Source organism: Piliocolobus tephrosceles, chromosome 3 (genome assembly GCF_002776525.5).
Source record: "Piliocolobus tephrosceles isolate RC106 chromosome 3, ASM277652v3, whole genome shotgun sequence".
NCBI lineage: Eukaryota > Metazoa > Chordata > Mammalia > Primates > Cercopithecidae > Piliocolobus > Piliocolobus tephrosceles.
Window position 1 is genome coordinate 122,055,924 of NC_045436.1, and position 13,889 is coordinate 122,069,812.

Genomic DNA, 13,889 nt, shown 5'->3' on the forward strand with positions numbered 1-13,889 from the left:
AAATATCTCTGTTTCAGGGGCATAGATCCAAATTAGGTCTCTTCCTATTTGTAAAAACTCAAGCTTTCTGCTTGCCATTATCATTAAACAATGAGTTTTTCTCATCAAGACCAGGTTGCCATATAGTAGGAAGGTGTGTGCAAAGTGGTAAGATGGTTGACAACTCTCTGTCTTTGTTGTCAAGTGTCCGGGGCTCTTCTTCATACCTCTGGGATTTGAACTATAGCTCATTCCATACTTTAAGTCTTTCCCCTGCTAATAATTAGGGAGCAATCCCATACCCTTAAGGAGGGTGATATTTTTAGTCTTTAACCAACAGAGCACAGCTATTGACCAATCAGAACAGACACCAGCTGTAAATAACTGAAACAGCTAGGCAGAGAAAACTAGCTGAATATTAATTCTGCTCTAGGATGATCTTCTCAAATGCTGAGTGTAAGAGACATTGCGGTTGCCCTGCCTGTGTCCTCTCCCCTAGCACTCAATATTTCATTAAATGAACAGGTGTCCTATGGGCTCTCTGCCTAAGTGCTTACTCTCAGATTTTGCATAAGACAGACTAGGAGAATTAATGCCAGCAGGAAAAACTTCTAGTTAATAGTGAATGGAAGCTGGAGTGTGAATACTCTAGTGTTTTTGTCCTTTGGATGGGCAACTCTAAGACATGTTCTACACTGTCTCTGAGATCATTAGCAGGATTGAGCTCCTGTTGTCCACGGTGATATCTTGCTCCTTAACACACTCTTTATTGGTTTCTTGTGTCATATCAACTCTTCCTTTCCAGTCTTCTTGGAGTCATCCAAATAAACAGGTAATGTAAAATCCAGGCTGTAGCAAATTTCTATAATTTTATGTTGTTTTGGCATCCATTTTGAATACAGATTTTAACTTTTTCACAGCAGAAACAGGTTTTAGTTGCCTTTGACAATTTCCAATAATTTGTCTCCTTCCAATTCCTTTGTGTGGTGAATCCAGATATTTGTCTTTTTTTTTTTTTTTTTGAGATAGGGTCTCAGTCTGTTGCCCAGGCTGGAGTGCAGTAGTGCTACCATGGTTAACGGCAGCCCTGACCTCCTGAACTCGAGGGATCCTCCTGCCTCAGCCCTTTGAGGAGCTGGGACCACAGGTGCATGCCACTACGCCCAGCTAGTTTTTGTATTTTCTGTAGAGACAGGGTCTCACCATGTTGCCCAGGCAGATATTGAGCTATTGGTCTCAAGGCAATTCTCCTGCCTTGGCCTCTTAAAGTGTTGAGGTTACAGACATGAGCCAGCACGTCTGGCTCAGATCTTTATCTTCTACAATCATTTCCTGATGGCCACCTCTCTCTGAGACAGATAGATACAACGTATTTGACTTGTCCCACTGACCTCCACACAACACACATGGACTGCACAAATATGCTGCAGTGACTAGCTCTCAGTCACAGTGTGACTGTATGGAACATGTGCCTGCCCTAACCCCACCAATTAGAACTTACCTCAAGAAGCCTGTGTGAGTTAACACCCTGAACCCCAAAAAGGCTGTGGCCTATAGGTTTATCTTTCTCTGGCTCCATATCTGCTGGTTGAGTGCATTGCTTTTGTGACCCTCTTGCTGTCCCTCATCAGTATACCTCTCTTTGATGAACCTATGAGTAATAAACTTCTTTTATATCATGTGTTTTTGTTGTGTGGGTTCTCTGGGTCTCACCTGACTGACACACCGGAACCTAACCTTTCTCTGGGTCAAGTTCTGTCTAGAGAGTGGTTATCTTTGCAGAAGTAAGCTAGTCACAGATCGGACAAGAGCCACAAGGGTGTCTGCCAGTATAAACGAATTTCCTGGGAGAGAGACAACTGATCATGAGTCAGACACTTAGGCTGATTGCCAGGATAAAGAAGTTTCCTGTGAAAGACACACTGTAAGCATCTATGATCAAATCTCCTGGAGCCCTATCAGGGATGGGCTAGAGTTTATGGCCACTCTTCAGAGAGGGATGTTAAAATTGAATTTGAAAGAAACAAACAACACAGGTGGCACTGAAGGCTGAAGGGGACAGTGGTTTATCATCACTGGTATTTATATGTTTCTGAGTGTGGGTTTTCTTCCACTTCCCACGTTCTCTTAATTGGCATCATTATCTGAGAACTCACAGATATCGTATCCCACATCCTGCCTTAGAACATAAGAACCACTTTTTTCCTTTTTCTTTTTATTTTTTATTTTTATTTTTTATTTTTGCAAAGGAGGCACATAATCATGAGATTCACTCATCCTACCATCTGTTAACCTTGAAATGGTTGGCTTAATTTCAAGCGGGGTAGCATTTGAAAAGTATTGCTAGGCATAGCCCTGCAGAGTTGGGATACTGTTCTTCAAGATATGATATAACTTTGAACCAGTGGTCAATATATGATGATACTCAGAATACATAGGTCCAGGTACAGGGGCAGAATTCAGGGAAGCCCCTTTCACTGTTCCCAATGACATACCTGAGAAACTTTGCTTTCTATGCCCTGTTCTGGATTAAATGTCTCGTTTCCTGGGAGGGAGACTGAGCATTTCTATCGGGGAGTCAGTAGTTGTGGTGGTTAATATTGAGTGTCAATTTGATTGTGTTGAAGGATGCAAAGTATTGTTCCTGGGTGTGTCTGTGAGGATGTTGTCAAAGCAAAAGAAATTAATATTTGACTCAGTGGACTGGGAGAGGCAGACCCAGCCTCATTCTGGTGGGCACCATCTAATCAGCAGCCAGTGCAGCTTGGATAAAAGTAGGCAAAGAAACGTGAAAGGACCAGAGTAGTTAAGTCTTCTGGCTTCCATCTTTCTCCTGTGCTGGATACTTCCTGTCCTCAAACATTAGATTCCAAGTTCGTTAGTTTGTGGACTCTTGACTTACACCAGTGGTTTGCCAGGGGCTCTCAAGCCTTTGGCCATAGACTGAAGGCTTCACTATCAGCTTCCCTACTTTTTTTTTTTTTTTTTTTTTTTTTTTTTTTTTTTTTTTTTTTTGAGTTGGTGTCTTGCTCTGTTGCCACGCTGGAATGCAGTGGTGCAGTCTTGGCTCACTGCAACCTCCACCTCCTGGGTGCAAGCAATTCTCCTCCCTCAGCCTCCCAAGTAGCTGGGACTACAGGCGCATGCCACCACACCTGGCTAATTTTTGTATTTTTAGTAGAGATGGGGTTTTACCATGTTGGCCAGGATGGTCTCGATTTCTTTACCTCCTGATCTGCCTGCCTTGGCCTCCCAAAGTGCAGGGATTGCAGGTGTGAGCCAACGCGCCCAGACGGCTTTCCTACTTTTGAGGTTTGGAATCTTTGACTGGCTTTCTGGATCCTCAGCTGGCAGATGGCCTGCTGTGGGACTTCACCTTGTGATCATGTGAATCAATTCTCCTAATAAACTCACCTTAATATGTTCATTTATCCTATTAATTCTGTCCCTTTAGAGAACCCTAATACAGTAGTGTTCCCACTAATAACCATTTCCGTGAAGTTACTATACCGATAAGTAATTAACCAGCATTATAACAAGAAGATGAAGTTGCTGCTATGTAATGAAGATAGGAAAGAGTACATCTGAAATCCACAAGTTTTCTGGAATTCTCTTTTAAAATTTATTTTTATTTATTCATATTAATTGACACATAATTGTACATATTTGTGTGGTACATGGTGTTTTGATAAATGTATACAATGTGTAATGATCAAATCAGGGTAATTAGCATATCCATCACCTCAAAACATTATCTTTTTTTGTGTTAGTAACATGCAAAAGTCTTGCTTCTAGCAGTTCAGGAAAATACATTATTGTTTACCATATTCACCCTATGTTCCTGGAGTTCTTGAAGCTTTAATGTGTAATGGTAACTACCAGTGGGCTATTAAAGCCAACACAAAGATACAATAGGCAGGGCTTATACTTCTCAGAGACAAGCTGAAGTACTGCTTAAGGTACTTAAAGGAAATAGAGTGAGTGATAGCAGGAGATGTACAAGGTCAATTTTAACCTCAATATCAACTGCAATAGTGAGGACTGTAGCTTACCCCATTTTCTGTTATAAATTCCCAATATTCTTCTTGTTGTAAGTCTTATTTGTTTTTAGAAATTGTTATGGACCATCAACTTGAAGAAGCAGTGATAGGGCAAATTGAGCTTTTCTTGGGAGATGAGTGAATTTGAGAATTGCAAGTGGCAGACTGTAGCAGATGCCACTGGAACCAAAAGCTTATCCCCTTCAACATTGATTGTTGCATTAGCATTCACTGTTGTAGTATGGGTGCGTATTATTGACTTTTAAAATCCTGTGGCTCTCTGTCTCAGAGCTCTCTCTTAACCTTTGCCCAACACAAGTCAGAAGTGCTGGAGAAGTTAATGCCCGTAAAAACAACACTCAACCAATGATGAGAGTTTGAGCATAAATAATCTGTAGATTACAAACAACTTAGGTGGAATAACTCTGAAGTTCCTTTCACACTGCCTCCCCATGTTCCCAGCAGCATCGAGCTCCTGGTGTGTGCACTGGCAGTCTGCTCATTAACACATCCCATACTACGTTGCTTTCCTTCCTTTGTTTCATTTCCCACCATTCTAATGGTGCTTCCAAGGATTAACTCCTAACCTCCCAAATAAATGACTTACACTCAAAGCCTTTGAGTTAAACAAGTTAAAGAGGAGTCTGGAATGCTCCACTTCTCAGACGTTTTATTATATTCTAGTATACTATATATCAACAAGAGGAAGATCTAGAAAAACTTGTCAGGTAGCGTGACGCCTCCGGCTTTGTCCTTTTGACTTAGGATTGTCTTGGCAATACGGGCTCTTTTTTGGTTCCATATGAACTTTAAAGCAGTTTTTTCCAATTCGGTGAAGAAACTCATTGGTAGCTTGATGGGGATGGCATTGAATCTATAAATTACCTTGGGCAGTATGGCCATTTTCACAATATTGATTCTGCCTATCCATGAGCATGGTATGTTCTTCCATTTGTTTGTGTCCTCTTTGATTTCACTGAGCAGTGGTTTGTAGTTCTCCTTGAAGAGGTCCTTTACATCCCTTGTAAGTTGGATTCCTAGGTATTTGATTCTCTTTGAAGCAATTGTGAATGGAAGTTCATTCCTGATTTGGCTCTCTGCTTGTCTGTTACTGGTGTATAAGAATGCTTGTGATTTTTGCACATTAATTTTGTATCCTGAGACTTTGCTGAAGTTGCTTATCAGCTTAAGAAGATTTTGGGCTGAGACGATGGGGTTTTCTAAATACACAATCATGTCATCTGCAAACAGGGACAATTTGACTTCCTCTTTTCCTAACTGAATACCCTTGATTTCTTTCTCTTGCCTGATTGCCCTAGCCAGAACTTCCAACACTATGTTGAATAGGAGTGGTGAGAGAGGGCATCCCTGTCTTGTGCCAGTTTTCAAAGGGAACTTTTCCAGTTTTTGCCCATTCAGTATGATATTAGCTGTGGGTTTGTCATAAATAGCTCTTATTATTTTGAGGTACGTTCCATCAATACCGAATTTGTTGAGCGTTTTTAGCATGAAGGGCTGTTGAATTTTGTCAAAAGCCTTTTCTGCATCTATTGAGATAATCATGTGGTTCTTGTCTTTGGTTCTGTTGATATGCTGGATTACGTTGATTGATTTGCGAATGTTGAACCAGCCTTGCATCCCAGGGATGAAGCCCACTTGATCATGGTGGATAAGCTTTTTGATGTGCTGCTGAATCCGGTTTGCCAGTATTTTATTGAGGATTTTTGCATCGATGTTCATCAGGGAGATTGGTCTAAAATTCTCTTTTTTTGTTGTGTCTCTGCCAGGCTTTGGTATCAGGATGATGCTGGCCTCATAAAATGAGTTAGGGAGGATTCCCTCTTTTTCTATTGATTGGAATAGTTTCAGAAGGAATGGTACCAGCTCCTCCTTGTACCTCTGGTAGAATTCAGCTGTGAATCCATCTGGTCCTGGGCTTTTTTTGGTGGGCAGGCTATTAATTGTTGCCTCAATTTCAGAGGCTGCTATTGGTCTATTCAGGGATAAACTATACTACAAGGCTACAGTAACCAAAACAGCATGGTACTGGTACCAAAACAGAGATATAGACCAATGGAACAGAACGGAGCCTTCAGAAATAATGCCACACATCTACAACCATCTGATATTTGACAAACCTGAGAAAAACAAGAAATGGGGAAAGGATTCCCTATTTAATAAATGGTGCTGGGAAAATTGGCTAGCCATAAGTAGAAAGCTGAAACTGGATCCTTTCCTTACTCCTTATACGAAGATTAATTCAAGATGGATTAGAGACTTAAATGTTAGACCTAATACCATAAAAACCCTAGAAGAAAATCTAGGTAGTACCATTCAGGACATAGGCACGGGCAAGGACTTCATGTCTAAAACACCAAAAGCAACGGCAGCAAAAGCCAAAATTGACAAATGGGATCTCATTAAACTAAAGAGCTTCTGCACAGCAAAAGAAACTACCATCAGAGTGAACAGGCAACCTACAGAATGGGAGAAAATTTTTGCAATCTACTCATCTGACAAAGGGCTCATTTCCAGAATCTACAAAGAACTCAAACAAATATACAAGAAAAAAACAAACAACCCCATCCAAAAGTGGGGAAAGGATATGAACAGACATTTCTCAAAAGAAGACATTCATACAGCCAACAGACACATGAAAAAATGCTCATCATCACTGGCCATCAGAGAAATGCAAATCAAAACCACAATGAGATACCATCTCACACCAGTTAGAATGGCAATCATTAAAAAATCAGGAAACAACAGGTGTTGGAGGGGATGTGGAGAAATAGGAACACTTTTACACTGTTGGTGGGATTGTAAACTAGTTCAACCATTATGGAAAACAGTATGGCGATTCCTCAAGGACCTAGAACTAGATGTACCATATGACCCAGCCATCCCACTACTGGGTATATACCCAAAGGATTATAAATTATGCTACTACAAAGACACATGCACACGTATGTTTATTGCGGCACTATTCACAATAGCAAAGACTTGGAATCAACCCAAATGTCCATCAGTGACAGACTGGATTAAGAAAATGTGGCACATATACACCATGGAATACTATGCAGCCATAAAAAAGGATGAGTTTGCGTCCTTTGTAGAGACATGGATGCAGCTGGAAACCATCATTCTTAGCAAATTATCACAAGAAGAGAAAACCAAACACCGCATGTTCTCACTCATAGGTGGGAACTGAACAATGAGCTCACTTGGACTCGGGAAGGGGAACATCACACACTGCGGCCTATCATGGGGAGGGGGGAGGGGGGAGGGATTGCATTGGGGAGTTATACCTGATATAAATGATGAATTGATGGGTGCTGACGAGTTGATGGGTGCAGCACACCAACATGGCACATGTATACATATGTAACCTGCACGTTATGCACATGTACCCTAGAACTTAAAGTATAATAAAAAAAAAAAAAAAAAAGCAAAACTAAAAAAAAAAAAAACTTGTCAATCTTATTCAACCACAGCACATTTTTCAGCAATTGCCTTTTGTATCTCGAGGAAGTGTGCCTCTTTGGAGAATACTTTTTGGAAACATTGAGAAAAGAACCATCATGGCAGATACACATTTTCTAAATTAGATCAAGCTCTTTGTAACTGAATACCTAATTAAAATTTATAGACATAAATAGATGTAATCTGTGTAAGAACCAAAATCTTCTTCCCCCATTCAGTTTAGGCACTGACCACTGAAATCATACCTTACTGTCTATATTAATATTACTTTCATATTCATTAACATGTCTTTATTCTTCCAGGGCCATCTTCCTCCAGCAAGTGGTGTGATTGTTGACTACAGGAACTTCTGAAAAGACTCACTGACTCTTTAACAGACAGTATCAACAGAAAGTTCATGCCCTAAGATTCTTGGAATCCTTCAAAATCATCATCTAATTATTTCTACCAAACCTGGAATGGTTTTATCATGATTCCTACCCTAATGAAGTCCCTGCATTGAAAACCTCACCTTAATCCAATTTCCAATTTTTAATAACTTCCAACCTCATTTTCCCCCTCTGAAATACTGTAAAAGCTTTGAAAGATGATATTCTCCATTGTCTTTAAAAAGCTATAACTCAGCTTTGTCTTATCCCAAATTGTGTTAATGTTTGGAGAGCCAGCTTTTGACATATGATAGATCGTTTCCTATTATACTTAACAAAACTGGCCCAAGTAAGAGTAAGGAGCTATGTATTACCTACTAAGAAAAGAAGATGGTGTCAAATTAAAGCTGATTCTCACCGTAGGTCAAATCATTTATTAAGCACTTTACGTGTACTATCTCACTTTATCGTCATGAGAGACTAAATGTACAAACTGTTGTGACCAGAACTTAAATAACCAGTAGAACTTTGTCCCATATCCTCTGCAGCAACCAGGGAAACTAAATGTCAGCCTCTGCAGTAATCAACCCAGAAAGCCAGGACTTGGTCAATAACGGAGCTTCATTATTCCACTGCCCCCACCCTTGCTTCCAACTCCAGACCAACCAAAGAAAGCCAAATATGTTCTCCAAACCAATGATATGAGATAGATGTTCTGCTTCTAGTTAGCCTGTTTCCAGCTTCACTATGCCAACAATCTGCAATCGGAACATATCCAACGTCTTCCCTTTTTGCCACTATAAACATTTTTTACTCCCTTGCCTACCATTGAGTCTCTGCCAAATGCAAGGGATAGTGGCTGTCTCCCTTGCTACAGCAAGCTCTGAAAAATAGCCTTACTGTTTTCATTTTGGTGCTCTTTGTTTATTTCCACAAACATAAGAGCCCTGTGAAGTAAACACTTTTGAGATATGAAAAAACTGAGGCAAACAGAACTTACGTAAACTGTCCAAGTTCACAGAGCTGGTAATGGCAGGCCTGAGATCTGAAATTAGTTTTTCTTACTCTACATCTTATTTTAACCACCACTCTGGAAATAGTGCTAAACATAGATTCTAGAAATACACTGTCTGACAATGCTGGATTTTACTGGAACCTATGATCCTGGAAAACAAGGACAATTAAGAAATTCCCCACCCTTTGTGTCCCAGGAAAATAGCTTATCGTGAAGAACCACCTTTCTCCATATGACTCAGATAAGGCTCATGGACACCACCCTTGCTTACTTATGCTAAGGCCAGACACAGACCCTCCACATTCCCATTTCTTTGCCCCATAAAATATTAGCTGATTTGTTTGCCCCATTGATCAATCGGAACAGTGTGCTATTAATTAAGTTGACAAACTTAGTTAAACTTCTCTCCTTCCCTCAGTCCCTGAACTTTAATACTTCCTAGCCTGATACAGCAAACAAACCCTTGTGTCTTGTTCTCTTAACTGTACGTCTTGTGAATCAGCTGACTGCAAGGAAATGCATTCCTTGAACAATTGTCCAGACATGCCACCCACTTCTCCACATTCATTTCTTTCTAGTCTTGTTTGCCCCTCTGATTAATATATATTATATAGTATATATACTATATAATATATATTTATATATTACATATGAACTGTGATTTATATATATGAACTGTGATATATATTTATATATATGAAGTGTGATGTATATATTTTTATATATGTGAATTGTGATATGTTCAGTTACAAACAGCTATGAACTGTGGATAGGTTGTGGATCTGCTAGAAAGCCATAATATATATATCTCTATATAATATATATAATATAGATATATAGGAATATATATTATACATTATATATTTAATACATATAATATATAATATATATTATATAAAGGAATATATGTGTAATATATATGCATATTATATATGTAATATTATATATAATATATAATAGGGCTCCAACTTAGACAAATATCTGAGACAAATATCCTTTATATATTATATATAATAATATATATAATATGTATATATATATTACACATATATATTCCTTTCTGCCTAACTTTGAGGTTTTTGCAGATCTTGTGGTTAGAGCATTCTCTATTGCAATAGTCCTTTTCCTCTTATTACAATAATTGTTTCAAATAACTGTTTACTTACTCAAATCTGAATTTAAAAACATTTGACATGTCCAATAGAAATGTAAGGTGAGCTAAATATGCAGTTTAAAATTTTCTAGTAGTCACATGAAAAAGTCATATAAACACAGGTGAAGGTAATTTTAATTTATTTAACCCACTATTTTCAAAATATTATTTGAACATGTAGTCAATATGAAAATTATTAATTAACTATTTTATATTCCTTTTCTCATACTACATTTTGAATTCTGGTATACAATTTTACATTTATAGAATATCTTAGTTTGGACTAGCTACATTTCAAGCGCTCAGAAGGTGGCTACTGTATCAGACACAGTATCTCCACTGTGGATTCTCTTTGTCTAGCTCCCAAGAAAGTGTTTTCCTCACTGGGCTCAACTTATCTCCTCCTCATACTCCTCTTATTTCCCCTTTTCTACTTTAGTCTCTCTTCTCTTTGCCTCCTTATGAAGTTTGCATATCTTTAGTTTTGATTCACTGCATGAAACATGGTTTCTCTTTCTCCGACTTAGGCAAATATCTGAGTTCTCTAATATTAGAAAAGAATAAAAATATAACTCAAAATATAAAATTATTTTCTAACATCAGATTCTTTCATCTCAGCTGGGAGAAAAGAGATATTTTTGCTCATTTAAAAGAAACCTAGAGATACTTAATCCACATGCACAGAAAGAATGAGGATACTAACTCTAAAATGTCTCATAATTAGGCTCATTCAATAGGTCAAGTCGGTTGCAGACTTAGATTTGAATATCGGGGTGATACCCTCTAGGGCGCTAGAAAGGAACTAGTGGAGATTGTACTTGACCAAAAAGCATTGAATTATGTCCTCTCTGAAGTTTTGTGTCTTTTTCTCTTTTTTTAAAAAAAGCATAAAAATAACACCTGATATAATGGAATAGTAGCTTGGAACTCCTGCTGGTGCTTGAGTGCGTCTCCGGAGATTACTTTGAAATATCACTGCATACTCAGCATTTGAGAAACTGAAACTGATTTGAGAAAAATTGCTGCTTCAGTGGGCCATGGTACTCAGCAAGTTTCCCCAAGTGCCTGGCAACTGTCATCACTAATGTGACATTGTTCGCCGACTGCACACAGGAACTCTTCGCCTGGCTCGCCAGCCACAAAGACGATGGAGCCAGTGTCCGGGCACTCTTCCTTATAGGTTGGGCTTAGAAATCATGTTCTTATCTAGATTCCACTCACTTCCCTCTCTTTTTCTTCTTCTCAGTTTCATCATTCAAAAAGCCATGTGAATTTCACACTACCTAAATGAAGTTTTAAAATTGTCCAATTCCACCAAAATTTATTCAGAATCTAATGTGTGCCAGGCATTTTGTTAAACATTGAGTATGAACAACTAAATAAAATACTCCAGAATCTGATATGCTAGAAGGAATTTAGAAAAGTACATACATAGCTGTAATAAAATTAGGATCAGTGCCACGATAGCATTGTTTTTAAAATGTGAGTGTATAAGTGAGCAAGATTAATTTCATTGCGTAGTGAGAAGATAGGGAGAAACCAGAGAATTGTAAATACATTTGATCTGATACTTGAAAGAGGTCATGTAGACCAGAAAAGGAAAGATACCCAGATACCTCAAGGTGAGGAATTAGCACTTAGGAAGAAGCACGCTGTGTTCAAGGTGAGTGACGAGCTGTTGGGGTGAAGCGGAAGAAAGCAGTCGATAATCTTAAAGCTATGAACTGTGGATAGGTTGTGGATCTGCTGGGAAGCCATAATAAAGAGTTTGTAATTATTTTTTTGTAGTCAGTTGGGAACAAAATGAGATTACGAAGGTAACAACATAGTGTGTCCTGTCACTTATGAATTGTGATTGTAACTAACAATTGTGATTTTGGAGAGTGTGGAACACGGCTTGAAAAGGAGCCTTAATATAATAGATAGAAGGTAATTTGATTTGGACATTTGCAGATGTGCCTTTTTAATGCCACCTTTTCGGACATGAGCTCTTGTTTTAATTTTTCAGTTCTTTGCCCAAGTGACTATGCACTTGTTATGGAACAGACCCTGTATGTCTAGTTATGTGGGACTGCTGGTGCCAGAAAAAGTCTGTTATGTAAGGTGTGATTCCTCTTATTTCAAAACTGCCCTCTATGGAGGATCTCCAGTTACCTTTGATAGCCCATCAAGATTCTAAGAAAAAGAACCCATAATCATTAAATACAGTCTTTCTGTAAACAAGCTTACAACATCGATTGTCTAAGTCTCTTGTAGTGTTTACCTATGTCTGTCTGTCTGTATACACAGGTACACAAATACACTCAGAGATGAAGAGCGTAGCCAGTTTTTTTCTAATAAAAATACATTACCAGAAACAGAGAAAGGGTGTAAGAAATATGCATACAAACACATCTACAGAGAGAGACACTCACATGCTCTCTCTTGAAGATACAAAGAACCTAGACTAGCACTTATTTAAAAGTAAAAAGGAATGAAGTACTGATACATGCTACAGTACGGATGAACCTTGAAAATATTATACTAAATGAAAGAAGCTAGATACAAAAGGTCACGTACTGTATGGTTCCATTTATATCAAATGTCTGGAACAGGCAAATCTATAGAGACAGAAAAATTAATGGTTGCTGGGGGCTGATGAGAGGAAGAAATGGGGAATGACTGCTTAACGAGTACTATCTTTCTATTCAGGGTGATCAAAATATTCTGGACTTAGAAGTGATGGTTGTATATCCTTGTGAATATACTTAAAAAAACACTAAATTGTACAGTCTAAACTGATTAATGCAGTGAATTTTATGTCACATCAATTTTATCCCAATAAAAAAAAGAGACACCCATACCCACACACCCCATGGCAAGATATAAGTACAGTAGCTACACACAGCACACATGAAGAAAAATACAATTTATCCACACAGATGTATACAGAGAGATACAAACAGAATCAGAGAGAGACACACTCATAGACAGATATACAGAGAAACAGAAAGAGAGGCAGAGAATGCATGGCCATCAAAGTTGAAGTCAGGGTGCAAAAGACTATTTAGAAAAGTAGGCAAACAACAACTTCAATTTATACATAAATTTCTTAATTAGGCAGTGTTGATATGTCTCAAGAAGAGATTCAGGCCATATAAAGGGTGACTTTTTAAACAGTGGCATTTATCAGACTGTGACAATGACACAGTATGTAAAATGATATTCCAGTCACTAAAACCATTTAATTATAGCATAAAGGAATATAAGAATGTGGATAATTAGAATTTTGAACTTGTGGGAATATCTATTGTCATCATACAGAGGTATTCATCTCTAAAGTTCATGACATTGTATTATGAATAAATAATCAGTGTGTCAATATGGTATGGAAAGGAATAACATTCCTCAGGAATAAATTTAACTAGTTTCCTGTATATAATATGTGGACTTAATTTTCTTACAGTTGAAGACAGTTTTATTATTTCAGATGATAATACTTTCTTGATAAAGGGCTGTTACAATATTGCCATGCCTTGAAGGCCTGCTATTAATTTTAATAAGAATTTAATAAGTGTAAAATCCTTTGGGAATTTGCAACTGAACATTACCAGATGTTCTGTGTGAGGACAATGTGGTTTAGGTGTAATTGAAAGCTGTTGTGTTATTCTTACCTTTTTGAAAGGAGTTGAGTATGCTGCTAATATAAACCTTGTTCATGATCATGGTTCTTGCTTGGTTTACTTCTTTTTATTCAAATTGCATCCCTTCCTATTTCTTTGATGCAAACTTTGCGTTGGTTCAGAACAGATGTTGTCACTTCTCCAGTGAGTATTGGAAGAATGTAAGAAAAGTTTAAGTCTTATATACTGGGA